Raw genomic sequence first — 14,129 nt, 5'->3', positions numbered from 1 at the left:
GCGAACAAGATTTTGTTTACACTATGATGGTATATCTGTTCTAAAGGCATAATGCATTGAACAAAACCATGCAATATGCATGTAAAACCCTCTGACATCTAAAGATAATAATTCTTGTATAGATATTTTGAAGTACATTATTAGAAGTGAAAATTATAGAATGTTATGTAGATATATTCAGAATAATATTGGCAATAGTATAAAATGAGTTTAAAAAAAATAGAAAATTTGAATGACATGATTCAGATCCCAATTAAACGCCTGGAAAATAAGAACAAGTCCACTGCCATCATGCCGCCGTGTCATCTACGCAGCAGTTGATGAGTTGCAAAATGGGTCGTAATAACTGAAAAGTTAGTATTTACATAATAATGAAAAAAGAATGAAAATATCTATAAATTATTCATCGCTTTCCAGACACGAACAGAGACCAGCAAAAATGAGCATTAAAAACAATATCGTTCTATAAACCAGGTCACACATTCCTACTGCAGCGCCCCGGTCTAAGATTCTTCATACGATTCACTTCATCAAGTTTCAAATGCGATTGAAATCTCATCTAAAAGCTCAATACCAAGAAAACGAATGATCTCTGAAAAAGTCCAAGATCTCGACACTTAAAATTTCAATGAAATTTAGAGCAGTTTTAAAGTCAATTTTTCATTTATGGGGCTGGAAAGTGGGTCGAATTCGTAAAAAATGTGAAAATAGTATTTAAAAAATATCGGGAAAAAGACAAACAGAAAAATGTATAAAAATTATTCTTCGGCTTTCAGATCCGAACTTAAGACAACAACAACAACAAAAAAAAAAAAAAAAAAAGGATCAGAAAACAACATGTGATTCCATCCACCAGGTCACGAATGCTTCGGTCATCCCAGAAATCTAAGATTCTTAATACCATTAACCAAGTTTCAAATGTGATAGATATCTGGTTCTAAATGCACAATGCTAAGCATACGGTTGGTCTCTGCGCACGTGCAAGACATCGAGACTTAAAATTTCAATTAAACTTATAGATATTTTGACATTAAATTTTATTTTAAGAAGTATGAAATTTGGTTGAATTCTTTGTAGATATAGAATATATATGGACCAAAAAAAATAAAAAATAATAATGAATAAAAAAATATATAATTTTTCATCGGCTTTCAGACTCGAACTTAAGACAACCAAAAAGAGTAAACTGCAACATGTAACTCTATCCACCAGGCCACGGATGGTTCGGTCAGCTCCGCAATCAAAGATTCTTAATAATTAACCAAATTTAAATGTGATGGAAATCTGCTTCAAAATGCACAATGCAAAGCATACGGTTGATCTCTGCGCATGTGCAAAACATCGAGACTTAAAATCTATCTTATATCTCTATCTTGTATTTTATTCAATAGTGGTGCAACTGCGTGCATGAAAGTCATGCGTATAAGAAAGGAATAAATCTGCGCATACCCAGAATTTCTGACCGAACTGAGACTTTTATTTCTACAATTTCTTTATTTTAGAAATATTTTTAAATATAATATTTTTAAATATAATATTGAAATCTTTGTTAATTCTGTTCAAAATTTTAATTCCTGAAAAGAAAAATAATAATTTTCTCTATACTTAAAATTAAAAAAAAAATAATAATATGAAGAAAACTAAAACTAAAACGAATGCCGAGAGAGGATCGAACCTATGACCACATGTTCGCAGGCTGACACTCGGACCACTAGGCAACATACGATCAGTAGGGAGTTCGAATTTAAAGCCACATGTTTATTTATTTATTTTCATTCTATAATGGTGCAAATCCATGCATGAAAGCCATGTGTATAAGAGAAGGAATGAGTCTGCGCATGCCCATAGTCTCTGACCGAACTGAGACTTTTATTTGTACAATTTCTTTATTTTAGAAGTATTTTTAAATATAATATTGAAATGTTTGTAAACTCTGGTTAAACTTTTATTCTTGGAAAGAAAAAAAATAATTTTCTCTATACTTAAAATTAAAAAAAAATAATAATATGAAGAAAATTAAAACTAAAACGAATGCCGATAGAGAGAATCGAACCTACGACCACTTGTTCGCAGGCTAACACTCGGACCACTAGGCAACATACGATCCGTTGGGAGGTCGAATTTAAAGCCACACGTTTATTTATTTATTTTCATTCTATAAAGGAGCAAATCCATGCATGAAAGCTATGTGTATAAGAGAAGGAATGAGTCTGCGCATGCCCATAGTCTCTGACCGAACTGAGACTTTTATTTGTACAATTTCTTTATTTTAGAAGTATTTTTAAATATAATATTGAAATGTTTGTAAACTCTGGTTAAACTTTTATTCTTGAAAAGAAAAATAATAATTTTTACTATACTTAAAATTAAAAAATAATAATAATATGAAGAAAATGAAATCTAAACGAATGCCGAGAGAGAGGATCGAACCTACGACCACTTGTCCGCAGGCTAACACTCGGACCACTAGGCAACATACGATCCGTTGGGAGGTCGAATTTAAAGCCACATGTTTATTTATTTATTTTCATTCTATAATGGTGCAAATCCATGCATGAAAGCCATGTGTATAAGAGAAGGAATGAGTCTGCGCATGCCCAGAGTCTCTGACCGAACTGAGACTTTTATTTGTACAATTTCTTTATTTAGGAAGTATTTTTATATATAATATTGAAATCTTTGTTATTTCTGTTCAAAATTTTATTTCCTGAAAAGAAAAATAATAATTTTCTCTATACTTAAAATTAAAAAAAAATAATAATAATATGATGAAAAGTGAAAGTAAAACGAATGGTGAGAGCGCGGATCTAACCTACGAACACTTGTTCGCAGGCTGACACTCGGAGCACTAGGCAACATACGATCCGTTGGGATGTCGAATTTAAAGCCACATGTTTATTTATTTATTTTCATTCTATAATGGAGCAAATCCATGCCTGAAAGCCAAGTGTATAAGAGAAGGAATGAGTCTGCGCATGCCCATAGTCTCTGACCGAACTGAGACTTTTATTTGTACAATTTCTTTATTTTAGAAGTATTTTTAAATATAATATTGAAATGTTTGTAAACTCTGGTTAAACTTTTATTCTTGGAAAGAAAAAAAATAATTTTCTCTATACTTAAAATTAAAAAAAAATAATAATATGAAGAAAATTAAAACTAAAACGAATGCCGAGAGAGAGAATCGAACCTACGACCACTTGTTCGCAGGCTAACACTCGGACCACTAGGCAACATACGATCCGTTGGGAGGTCGAATTTAAAGCCACATGTTTATTTATTTATTTTCATTCTATAATGGTGCAAATCCATGCATGAAAGCCATGTGTATAAGAGAAGGAATGAGTCTGCGCATGCCCAGAGTCTCTGACCGAACTGAAACTTTTATTTGTACAATTTATTTATTTTGGAAGTATTTTTATATATAATATTGAAATCTTTGAAATTCAGTTCAATATTTTACTTCCTGAAAAGAAAAATAATAATTTTCTCTATACATAAAATTAAAAAAAAAAATAATAATAATATGATGAAAAGTGAAAGTAAAACGAATGGTGAGAGCGCGGATCGAACCTACGACCACTTGTTCGCAGGCTTACACTCGGACCACTAGGCAACATACGATCCGTTGGGATTAAAAGCCACGTGTTTATTTATTTATTTTCATTCTATAATGGTGCAAATCCATGCATGAAAGCCATGTGTATAAGAGAAGGAAAGAGTCTGCAAATGCCCAGAGTCTCTGACCGAACTGAGACTTTTATTTGTACAATTTCTTTATTTTGGAAGTATTTTTATATATAATATTGAAATCTTTGTTATTTCTGTTCAAAATTTTACTTCCTGAAAAGAAAAATAATAATTTTCTCTATACTTAAAATTAAAAAAAAAAATAATAATATGATGAAAAGTGAAAGTAAAACGAATGGTGAGAGCGCGGATCTAACCTACGAACTTTTGTTCGCATGCTGACACTCGGACCACTAGGCAGCATACGATCCGTTGGGAGGTCGAATTTAAAGCCACATGTTTATTTATTTATTTTCATTCTATAATGGTGCAAATCCATGCATGAACGCCATGTGTAGAAGAGAAGGAATGAGTCTGCGCATGCCCAGAGTCTCTGACCGAACTGAGACTTTTATTTGTACAATTTCTTTATTTTAGAAGTATTTTTAAATATAATATTGAAATGTTTGTAAACTCTGGTTAAACTTTTATTCTTGAAAAGAAAAATAATAATTTTCTCTATACTTAAAATTAAAAAAAAATAATAATAATATGATGAAAAGTGAAAGTAAAACGAATGGTGAGAGCGTGGATCGAACCTACGACCACTTGTTCGCAGGCTTACACTCGGACCACTAGGCAACATACGATCCGTTGGGAGGTCGAATTTAAAGCCACATGTTTATTTATTTATTTTCATTCTATAATGGTGCAAATCCATGCATGAAAGCCACGTGTATAAGAGAAGGAATGAGTCTGCGCACCCAGAGTCTCTGACGGAACTGAGACTTTTATTTGTACAATTTCTTTATTTTGGAAGTATTTTTATATATAATATTGAAATCTTTGTTATTTCTGTTCAAAATTTTACTTCCTGAAAAGAAAAATAATAATTTTCTCTATACTTAAAATTAAAAAAAAAAAAATAATAATATGATGAAAAGTGAAATTAAAACGAATGGTGAGAGAGCGGATCGAACCTACGACCACTTGTTCGCAGGCTGACACTCGGACCACTAGGCAACATACGATCCGTTGGGAGGTTTAATTTAAAGCCACATGTTTATTTATTTATTTTCATTCTATAATGGTGCAAATCCATGCATGAAAGCCATGTGTATAAGAGAAGGAATGAGTCTGCGCACCCAGAGTCTCTGACGGAACTGAGACTTTTATTTGTACAATTTCTTTATTTTGGAAGTATTTTTATATATAATATTGAAATCTTTGTTATTTCTGTTCAAAATTTTACTTCCTGAAAAGAAAAATAATAATTTTCTCTATACTTAAAATTAAAAAAAAAATAATAATATGATGAAAAGTGAAAGTAAAACGAATGGTGAGAGCGCGGATCTAACCTACGAACACTTGTTCGCATGCTGACACTCGGACCACTAGGCAGCATACGATCCGTTGGGAGGTCGAATTTAAAGCTACACGTTTATTTATTTATTTTCATTCTATAATGGAGCAAATCCAGGCATGAAAGCCATGTGTATAAGAGAAGGAATGAGTCTGCGCATGCCCATAGTCTCTGACCGAACTGGGACTTTTATTTGTACAATTTCTTTATTTTAGAAGTATTTTTAAATATAATATTGAAATGTTTGTAAACTTTGGTTAAACTTTTATTCTTGAAAAGAAAAATAATAATTTTTACTATACTTAAAATTAAAAAATAATAATAATATGAAGAAAATGAAATCTAAACGAATGCCGAGAGAGAGGATCGAACCTACGACCACTTGTTCGCAGGCTAACACTCGGACCACTAGCCAACATACGATCCGTTGGGAGGTCGAATTAAAAGCCACGTGTTTATTTATTTATTTTCATTCTATAATGGTGCAAATCCATGCATGAAAGCCATGTGTATAAGAGAAGGAATGAGTCTGCAAATGCCCAGAGTCTCTGACCGAACTGAGACTTTTATTTGTACAATTTCTTTATTTTGGAAGTATTTTTATATATAATATCGAAATCTTTGTTATTTCTGTTCAAAATTTTACTTCCTGAAAAGAAAAAAATAATTTTCTCTATACTTAAAATTAAAAAAAAATAATAATATGAAGAAAATTAAAACTAAAACGAATGCCGAGAGAGAGAATCGAACCTACGACCACTTGTTCGCAGGCTAACACTCGGACCACTAGGCAACATACGATCCGTTGGGATGTCGAATTTAAAGCCACATGTTTATTTATTTATTTTCATTCTATAATGGTGCAAATCCATGCATGAAAGCCATGTGTATAAGAGAAGGAATGAGTCTGCGCATGCCCAGAGTCTCTGACCGAACTGAAACTTTTATTTGTACAATTTATTTATTTTGGAAGTATTTTTATATATAATATTGAAATCTTTGAAATTCAGTTCAATATTTTACTTCCTGAAAAGAAAAATAATAATTTTCTCTATACATAAAATTAAAAAAAAAATAATAATATGATGAAAAGTGAAAGTAAAACGAATGGTGAGAGCGCGGATCGAACCTACGACCACTTATTCGCAGGCTGACACTCGGACCACTAGGCAACATATGATCCGTTGGGAGGTCGAATTTAAAGCCACATGTTTATTTATTTATTTTCATTATATAATGGTGCAAATCCATGCATGAAAGCCATGTGTATAAGAGAAGGAATGAGTCTGCGCATGCCCAGAGTCTCTGACCGAACTGAGACTTTTATTTGTACAATTTCTTTATTTTGGAAGTATTTTTAAATATAATATAGAAATCTTTGTTAATTCTGTTCAAAATTTTACTTCCAGAAAAGAAAAATAATAATTTTCTCTATACTTAAAATTAAAAAAAAATAATAATAATATGATGAAAAGTGAAAGTAAAACGAATGCCCAGAGAGCGGATCGAACCTGCGACCACTTGTTCACAGCCTGACACTCGGACCACAAGGCAACATACGATCCGTTGGTAGGTCGAATTTAAAGCCACATGTTTATTTATTTATTTTCATTCTATAATGGTGCAAATCCAGGCATGAAAGCCATGTGTATAAGAGAAGGAATGAGTCTGCGCATGCCCAGAGTCTCTGACCGAACTGAGACTTTTGTTTGTAAAATTTCTTTATTTTGGAAGTATTTTTAAATATAATATTGAAATGTTTGTAAACTCTGGTTAAACTTTTATTCTTGAAAAGAAAAATAGTAATTTTCTCTATACTTAAAATTAAATAATAATAATATGAAGAAAAGTAAAACTAAAACGAAAGCAGAGAGAGAGGATCGAACCTGCAACCACTTGTTCACAGGCTGACACTCGGACCACTAGGCAACATACGATCCGTTGGTAGGTCGAATTTAAAGCCACATGTTTATTTATTTATTTTCATTCTATAATGGTGCAAATCCATGCATGAAAGCCATGTGTATAAGAGAAGGAATGAGTCTGCGCATGCCCAGAGTCTCTGACCGAACTGAGACTTTTGTTTGCACAATTTCTTTATTTTGGAAGTATTTTTATATATAATATTGAAATCTTTGTTAATTCTGTTCAAAATTTTACTTCCTGAAAGGAAAAATAATAATTTTCTCTATACTTAAAATTAAAAAATAATAATAATATGATGATGATGAAAAGTGAAAGTAAAACGAATTGTGAGAGCGCGGATCGAACCTACGACCACTTGTTCGCAGGCAGACACTCGGACCACGAGGCAACATACGATCCGTTGGGAGGTCGAATTTAAAGCCACATGTTTATTTATTTATTTTCATTCTATAATGGTGCAAATCCTTGCATGAAAGCCATGTGTATAAGAGAAGGAATGAGTCTGCGCATGCCCAGAGTCTCTGACCGAACTGAGACTTTTATTTGTACAATTTCTTTATTTTGGAAGTATTTTTATACATAATATTGAAATCTTTGTTAATTCTGTTCAAAATTTTACTTCCTGAAAAGAAAAATAATAATTTTCTCTATACTTAAAATTAAAAAAAAATAATAATATGATGATGATGAAAAGTGAAAGTAAAACGAATGGTGAGAGCGCGGATCGAACCTACGACCACTTGTTCGCAGGCAGACACTCGGACCACTAGGCAACATACGATCCGTTGGGAGGTCGAATTTAAAGCCACATGTTTATTTATTTATTTTCATTCTATAATGGTGCAAATCCATGCATGAAAGCCATGTGTATAAGAGAAGGAATGAGTCTGCGCATGCCCAGAGTCTCTGACCGAACAGAGACTTTTATTTGTACAATTTCTTTATTTTGGAAGTATTTTTATATATAATATTGAAATCTTTGTTAATTCTGTTCAAAATTTTACTTCCTGAAAGGAAAAATAATAATTTTCTCTATACTTAAAATTAAAAAAAAATAATAATAATATGATGATGAAAAGTGAAAGTAAAACGAATGGTGAGAGCGCGGATCGAACCTACGACCACTTGTTCGCAGGCAGACACTCGGACCACTAGGCAACATACGACCCGTTGGGAGGTCGAATTTCAAGCCACATGTTTATTTATTTATTTTCATTCTATAATGGTGCAAATCCATGCATGAAAGCCATGTGTATAAGAGAAGGAATGAGTCTGCGCATGCCCAGAGTCTCTGACCGAACAGAGACTTTTATTTGTACAATTTCTTTATTTTGGAAGTATTTTTATATATAATATTGAAATCTTTGTTAATTCTGTTCAAAATTTTACTTCCTGAAAGGAAAAATAATAATTTTCTCTATACTTAAAATTAAAAAAAAATAATAATAATATGATGATGAAAAGTGAAAGTAAAACGAATGGTGAGAGCGCGGATCTAACCTACGAACACTTGTTCGCATGCTGACACTCGGACCACTAGGCAGCATACGATCCGTTGGGAGGTCGAATTTAAAGCCACATGTTTATTTATTTATTTTCATTCTATAATGGTGCAAATCCATGCATGAAAGCCATGTGTATAAGAGAAGGAATGAGTCTGCGCATGCCCAGAGTCTCTGACCGAACTGAGACTTTTATTTGTACAATTTCTTTATTTTAGAAGTATTTTTAAATATAATATTGAAATGTTTGTAAACTCTGGTTAAACTTTTATTCTTGAAAAGAAAAATAATAATTTTCTCTATACTTAAAATTAAAAAAAAAAATAATAATAATATGATGAAAAGTGAAAGTAAAACGAATGGTGAGAGCGTGGATCGAACCTACGACCACTTGTTCGCAGGCTTACACTCGGACCACTAGGCAACATACGATCCGTTGGGAGGTCGAATTTAAAGCCACATGTTTATTTATTTATTTTCATTCTATAATGGTGCAAATCCATGCATGAAAGCCACGTGTATAAGAGAAGGAATGAGTCTGCGCACCCAGAGTCTCTGACGGAACTGAGACTTTTATTTGTACAATTTCTTTATTTTGGAAGTATTTTTATATATAATATTGAAATCTTTGTTATTTCTGTTCAAAATTTTACTTCCTGAAAAGAAAAATAATAATTTTCTCTATACTTAAAATTAAAAAAAAAAAATAATAATATGATGAAAAGTGAAATTAAAACGAATGGTGAGAGAGCGGATCGAACCTACGACCACTTGTTCGCAGGCTGACACTCGGACCACTAGGCAACATACGATCCGTTGGGAGGTTGAATTTAAAGCCACATGTTTATTTATTTATTTTCATTCTATAATGGTGCAAATCCATGCATGAAAGCCATGTGTATAAGAGAAGGAATGAGTCTGCGCACCCAGAGTCTCTGACGGAACTGAGACTTTTATTTGTACAATTTCTTTATTTTGGAAGTATTTTTATATATAATATTGAAATCTTTGTTATTTCTGTTCAAAATTTTACTTCCTGAAAAGAAAAATAATAATTTTCTCTATACTTAAAATTAAAAAAAAAATAATAATATGATGAAAAGTGAAAGTAAAACGAATGGTGAGAGCGCGGATCTAACCTACGAACACTTGTTCGCATGCTGACACTCGGACCACTAGGCAGCATACGATCCGTTGGGAGGTCGAATTTAAAGCCACACGTTTATTTATTTATTTTCATTCTATAATGGAGCAAATCCAGGCATGAAAGCCATGTGTATAAGAGAAGGAATGAGTCTGCGCATGCCCATAGTCTCTGACCGAACTGGGACTTTTATTTGTACAATTTCTTTATTTTGGAAGTATTTTTATATATAATATCGAAATCTTTGTTATTTCTGTTCAAAATTTTACTTCCTGAAAAGAAAAAAATAATTTTCTCTATACTTAAAATTAAAAAAAAATAATAATATGAAGAAAATTAAAACTAAAACGAATGCCGAGAGAGAGAATCGAACCTACGACCACTTGTTCGCAGGCTAACACTCGGACCACTAGGCAACATACGATCCGTTGGGATGTCGAATTTAAAGCCACATGTTTATTTATTTATTTTCATTCTATAATGGTGCAAATCCATGCATGAAAGCCATGTGTATAAGAGAAGGAATGAGTCTGCGCATGCCCAGAGTCTCTGACCGAACTGAAACTTTTATTTGTACAATTTATTTATTTTGGAAGTATTTTTATATATAATATTGAAATCTTTGAAATTCAGTTCAATATTTTACTTCCTGAAAAGAAAAATAATAATTTTCTCTATACATAAAATTAAAAAAAAAATAATAATATGATGAAAAGTGAAAGTAAAACGAATGGTGAGAGCGCGGATCGAACCTACGACCACTTATTCGCAGGCTGACACTCGGACCACTAGGCAACATATGATCCGTTGGGAGGTCGAATTTAAAGCCACATGTTTATTTATTTATTTTCATTATATAATGGTGCAAATCCATGCATGAAAGCCATGTGTATAAGAGAAGGAATGAGTCTGCGCATGCCCAGAGTCTCTGACCGAACTGAGACTTTTATTTGTACAATTTCTTTATTTTGGAAGTATTTTTAAATATAATATAGAAATCTTTGTTAATTCTGTTCAAAATTTTACTTCCAGAAAAGAAAAATAATAATTTTCTCTATACTTAAAATTAAAAAAAAATAATAATAATATGATGAAAAGTGAAAGTAAAACGAATGCCCAGAGAGCGGATCGAACCTGCGACCACTTGTTCACAGCCTGACACTCGGACCACAAGGCAACATACGATCCGTTGGTAGGTCGAATTTAAAGCCACATGTTTATTTATTTATTTTCATTCTATAATGGTGCAAATCCAGGCATGAAAGCCATGTGTATAAGAGAAGGAATGAGTCTGCGCATGCCCAGAGTCTCTGACCGAACTGAGACTTTTGTTTGTAAAATTTCTTTATTTTGGAAGTATTTTTAAATATAATATTGAAATGTTTGTAAACTCTGGTTAAACTTTTATTCTTGAAAAGAAAAATAGTAATTTTCTCTATACTTAAAATTAAATAATAATAATATGAAGAAAAGTAAAACTAAAACGAAAGCAGAGAGAGAGGATCGAACCTGCAACCACTTGTTCACAGGCTGACACTCGGACCACTAGGCAACATACGATCCGTTGGTAGGTCGAATTTAAAGCCACATGTTTATTTATTTATTTTCATTCTATAATGGTGCAAATCCTTCATGAAAGCCATGTGTATAAGAGAAGAGAGTCTGCGCATGCCCAGAGTCTCTGACCGAACTGAGACTTTTGTTTGCACAATTTCTTTATTTTGGAAGTATTTTTATATATAATATTGAAATCTTTGTTAATTCTGTTCAAAATTTTACTTCCTGAAAGGAAAAATAATAATTTTCTCTATACTTAAAATTAAAAAATAATAATAATATGATGATGATGAAAAGTGAAAGTAAAACGAATTGTGAGAGCGCGGATCGAACCTACGACCACTTGTTCGCAGGCAGACACTCGGACCACTAGGCAACATACGATCCGTTGGGAGGTCGAATTTAAAGCCACATGTTTATTTATTTATTTTCATTCTATAATGGTGCAAATCCTTGCATGAAAGCCATGTGTATAAGAGAAGGAATGAGTCTGCGCATGCCCAGAGTCTCTGACCGAACTGAGAATTTTATTTGTACAATTTCTTTATTTTGGAAGTATTTTTATACATAATATTGAAATCTTTGTTAATTCTGTTCAAAATTTTACTTCCTGAAAAGAAAAATAATAATTTTCTCTATACTTAAAATTAAAAAAAAATAATAATATGATGATGATGAAAAGTGAAAGTAAAACGAATGGTGAGAGCGCGGATCGAACCTACGACCACTTGTTCGCAGGCAGACACTCGGACCACTAGGCAACATACGATCCGTTGGGAGGTCGAATTTAAAGCCACATGTTTATTTATTTATTTTCATTCTATAATGGTGCAAATCCATGCATGAAAGCCATGTGTATAAGAGAAGGAATGAGTCTGCGCATGCCCAGAGTCTCTGACCGAACAGAGACTTTTATTTGTAAAATTTCTTTATTTTGGAAGTATTTTTATATATAATATTGAAATCTTTGTTAATTCTGTTCAAAATTTTACTTCCTGAAAGGAAAAATAATAATTTTCTCTATACTTAAAATTAAAAAAAAATAATAATATGATGATGATGAAAAGTGAAAGTAAAACGAATGGTGAGAGCGCGGATCGAACCTACGACCACTTGTTCGCAGGCAGACACTCGGACCACTAGGCAACATACGATCCGTTGGGAGGTCGAATTTCAAGCCACATGTTTATTTATTTATTTTCATTCTATAATGGTGCAAATCCATGCATGAAAGCCATGTGTATAAGAGAAGGAATGGGTCTGCGCATGCCCAGAGTCTCTGACCGAACAGAGACTTTTATTTGTAAAATTTCTTTATTTTGGAAGTATTTTTATATATAATATTGAAATCTTTGTTAATTCTGTTCAAAATTTTACTTCCTGAAAGGAAAAATAATAATTTTCTCTATACTTAAAATTAAAAAAAAATAATAATAATATGATGATGAAAAGTGAAAGTAAAACGAATGGTGAGAGCGCGGATCGAACCTACGACCACTTGTTCGCAGGCAGACACTCGGACCACTAGGCAACATACGATCCGTTGGGAGGTCGAATTTAAAGCCACATGTTTATATATTTATTTTCATTCTATAATGGTGCAAATCCATGCATGAAAGCCATGTGTATAAGAGAAGGAATGAGTCTGCGCATGCCCAGAGTCTCTGACCGAACTGAGACTTTTATTTGTACAATTTCTTTATTTTGGAAGTATTTTTAAATATAATATTGAAATGTTTGTAAACTCTGGTTAAACTTTTATTCTTGAAAAGAAAAATAATAATTTTCTCTATACTTAAAATTAAAAAAAATAATATTAATATGAAGAAAAGTAAAACTAAAACGAATGCCGAGAGAGCGGATCGAACCTGCGACCACTTGTTCACAGGCTGACACTCGGACCACTAGGCAACATACGATCCGTTGGTAGGTCGAATTTAAAGCCACATGTTTATCTAGTTATTTTCATTCTATAATGGTGCAAATCCATGCATGAAAGCCATGTGTATAAGAGAAGGTATGAGTCTGCGCATGCCCAGAGTCTCTGAAAGAACAGAGACTTTTATTTGTACAATTTCTTTATTTTGGAAGTATTTTTATATATAATATTGAAATCTTTGTTAATTCTGTTCGAAATTTTACTTCCTGAAAAGAAAAATAATAATTTTCTCTATACTTAAAATTAAAAAAAAATAATAATAATATTATGATGAAAAGTGAAAGTAAAACGAATGGTGAGAGCGCGGATCGAACCTACGACCACTTGTTCACAGGCTGACACTCGGACCACTAGGCAACATACGATCCGTTGTCAGGTCGAATTTAAAGCCACATGTTTATTTATTTATTTTCATTCTATAATGGTCCTAATCCATGCATGAAAGTCATGTGTATAAGAGAAGGAATGAGTCTGCGCATGCCCAGAGTCTCTGACCGAACAGAGACTTTTATTTGTACAATTTTTTTATTTTGGAAGTATTTTGATATATAATATTGAAATCTTTGTTAATTCTGTTCAAAATTTTACTTCCTGAAAAGAAAAATAATAATTTTCTCTATACTTAAAATTAAAAAAATAATAATAATATGATGATGAAAATTTAAAGTAAAACGAATGGTGACAGCGCGGATCGAACCTACGACCACTTGTTCGCAGGCTGACACTCGGACCACTAGGCAACATACGATCCGCTGGGAGGTCGAATTTAAAGCCACATGTTTATTTATTTATTTTCATTCTATAATGGTGCAAATCCATGCATGAAAGCCATGTGTATAAGAGAAGGAATGAGTCTGCGCATGCCCAGAGTCTCTGACCGAACAGAGACTTTTATTTGTACAATTTCTTTATTTTGGAAGTATTTTTATACATAATATTGAAATCTTTGTTAATTCTGTTCAAAATTTT

Source organism: Argiope bruennichi, chromosome 11 (genome assembly GCF_947563725.1).
Source record: "Argiope bruennichi chromosome 11, qqArgBrue1.1, whole genome shotgun sequence".
Taxonomy (NCBI): Eukaryota; Metazoa; Arthropoda; class Arachnida; order Araneae; family Araneidae; genus Argiope; species Argiope bruennichi.
The sequence above is the reverse complement of the archived record's forward strand: the minus strand, read 5'-3'. Positions refer to the sequence as shown.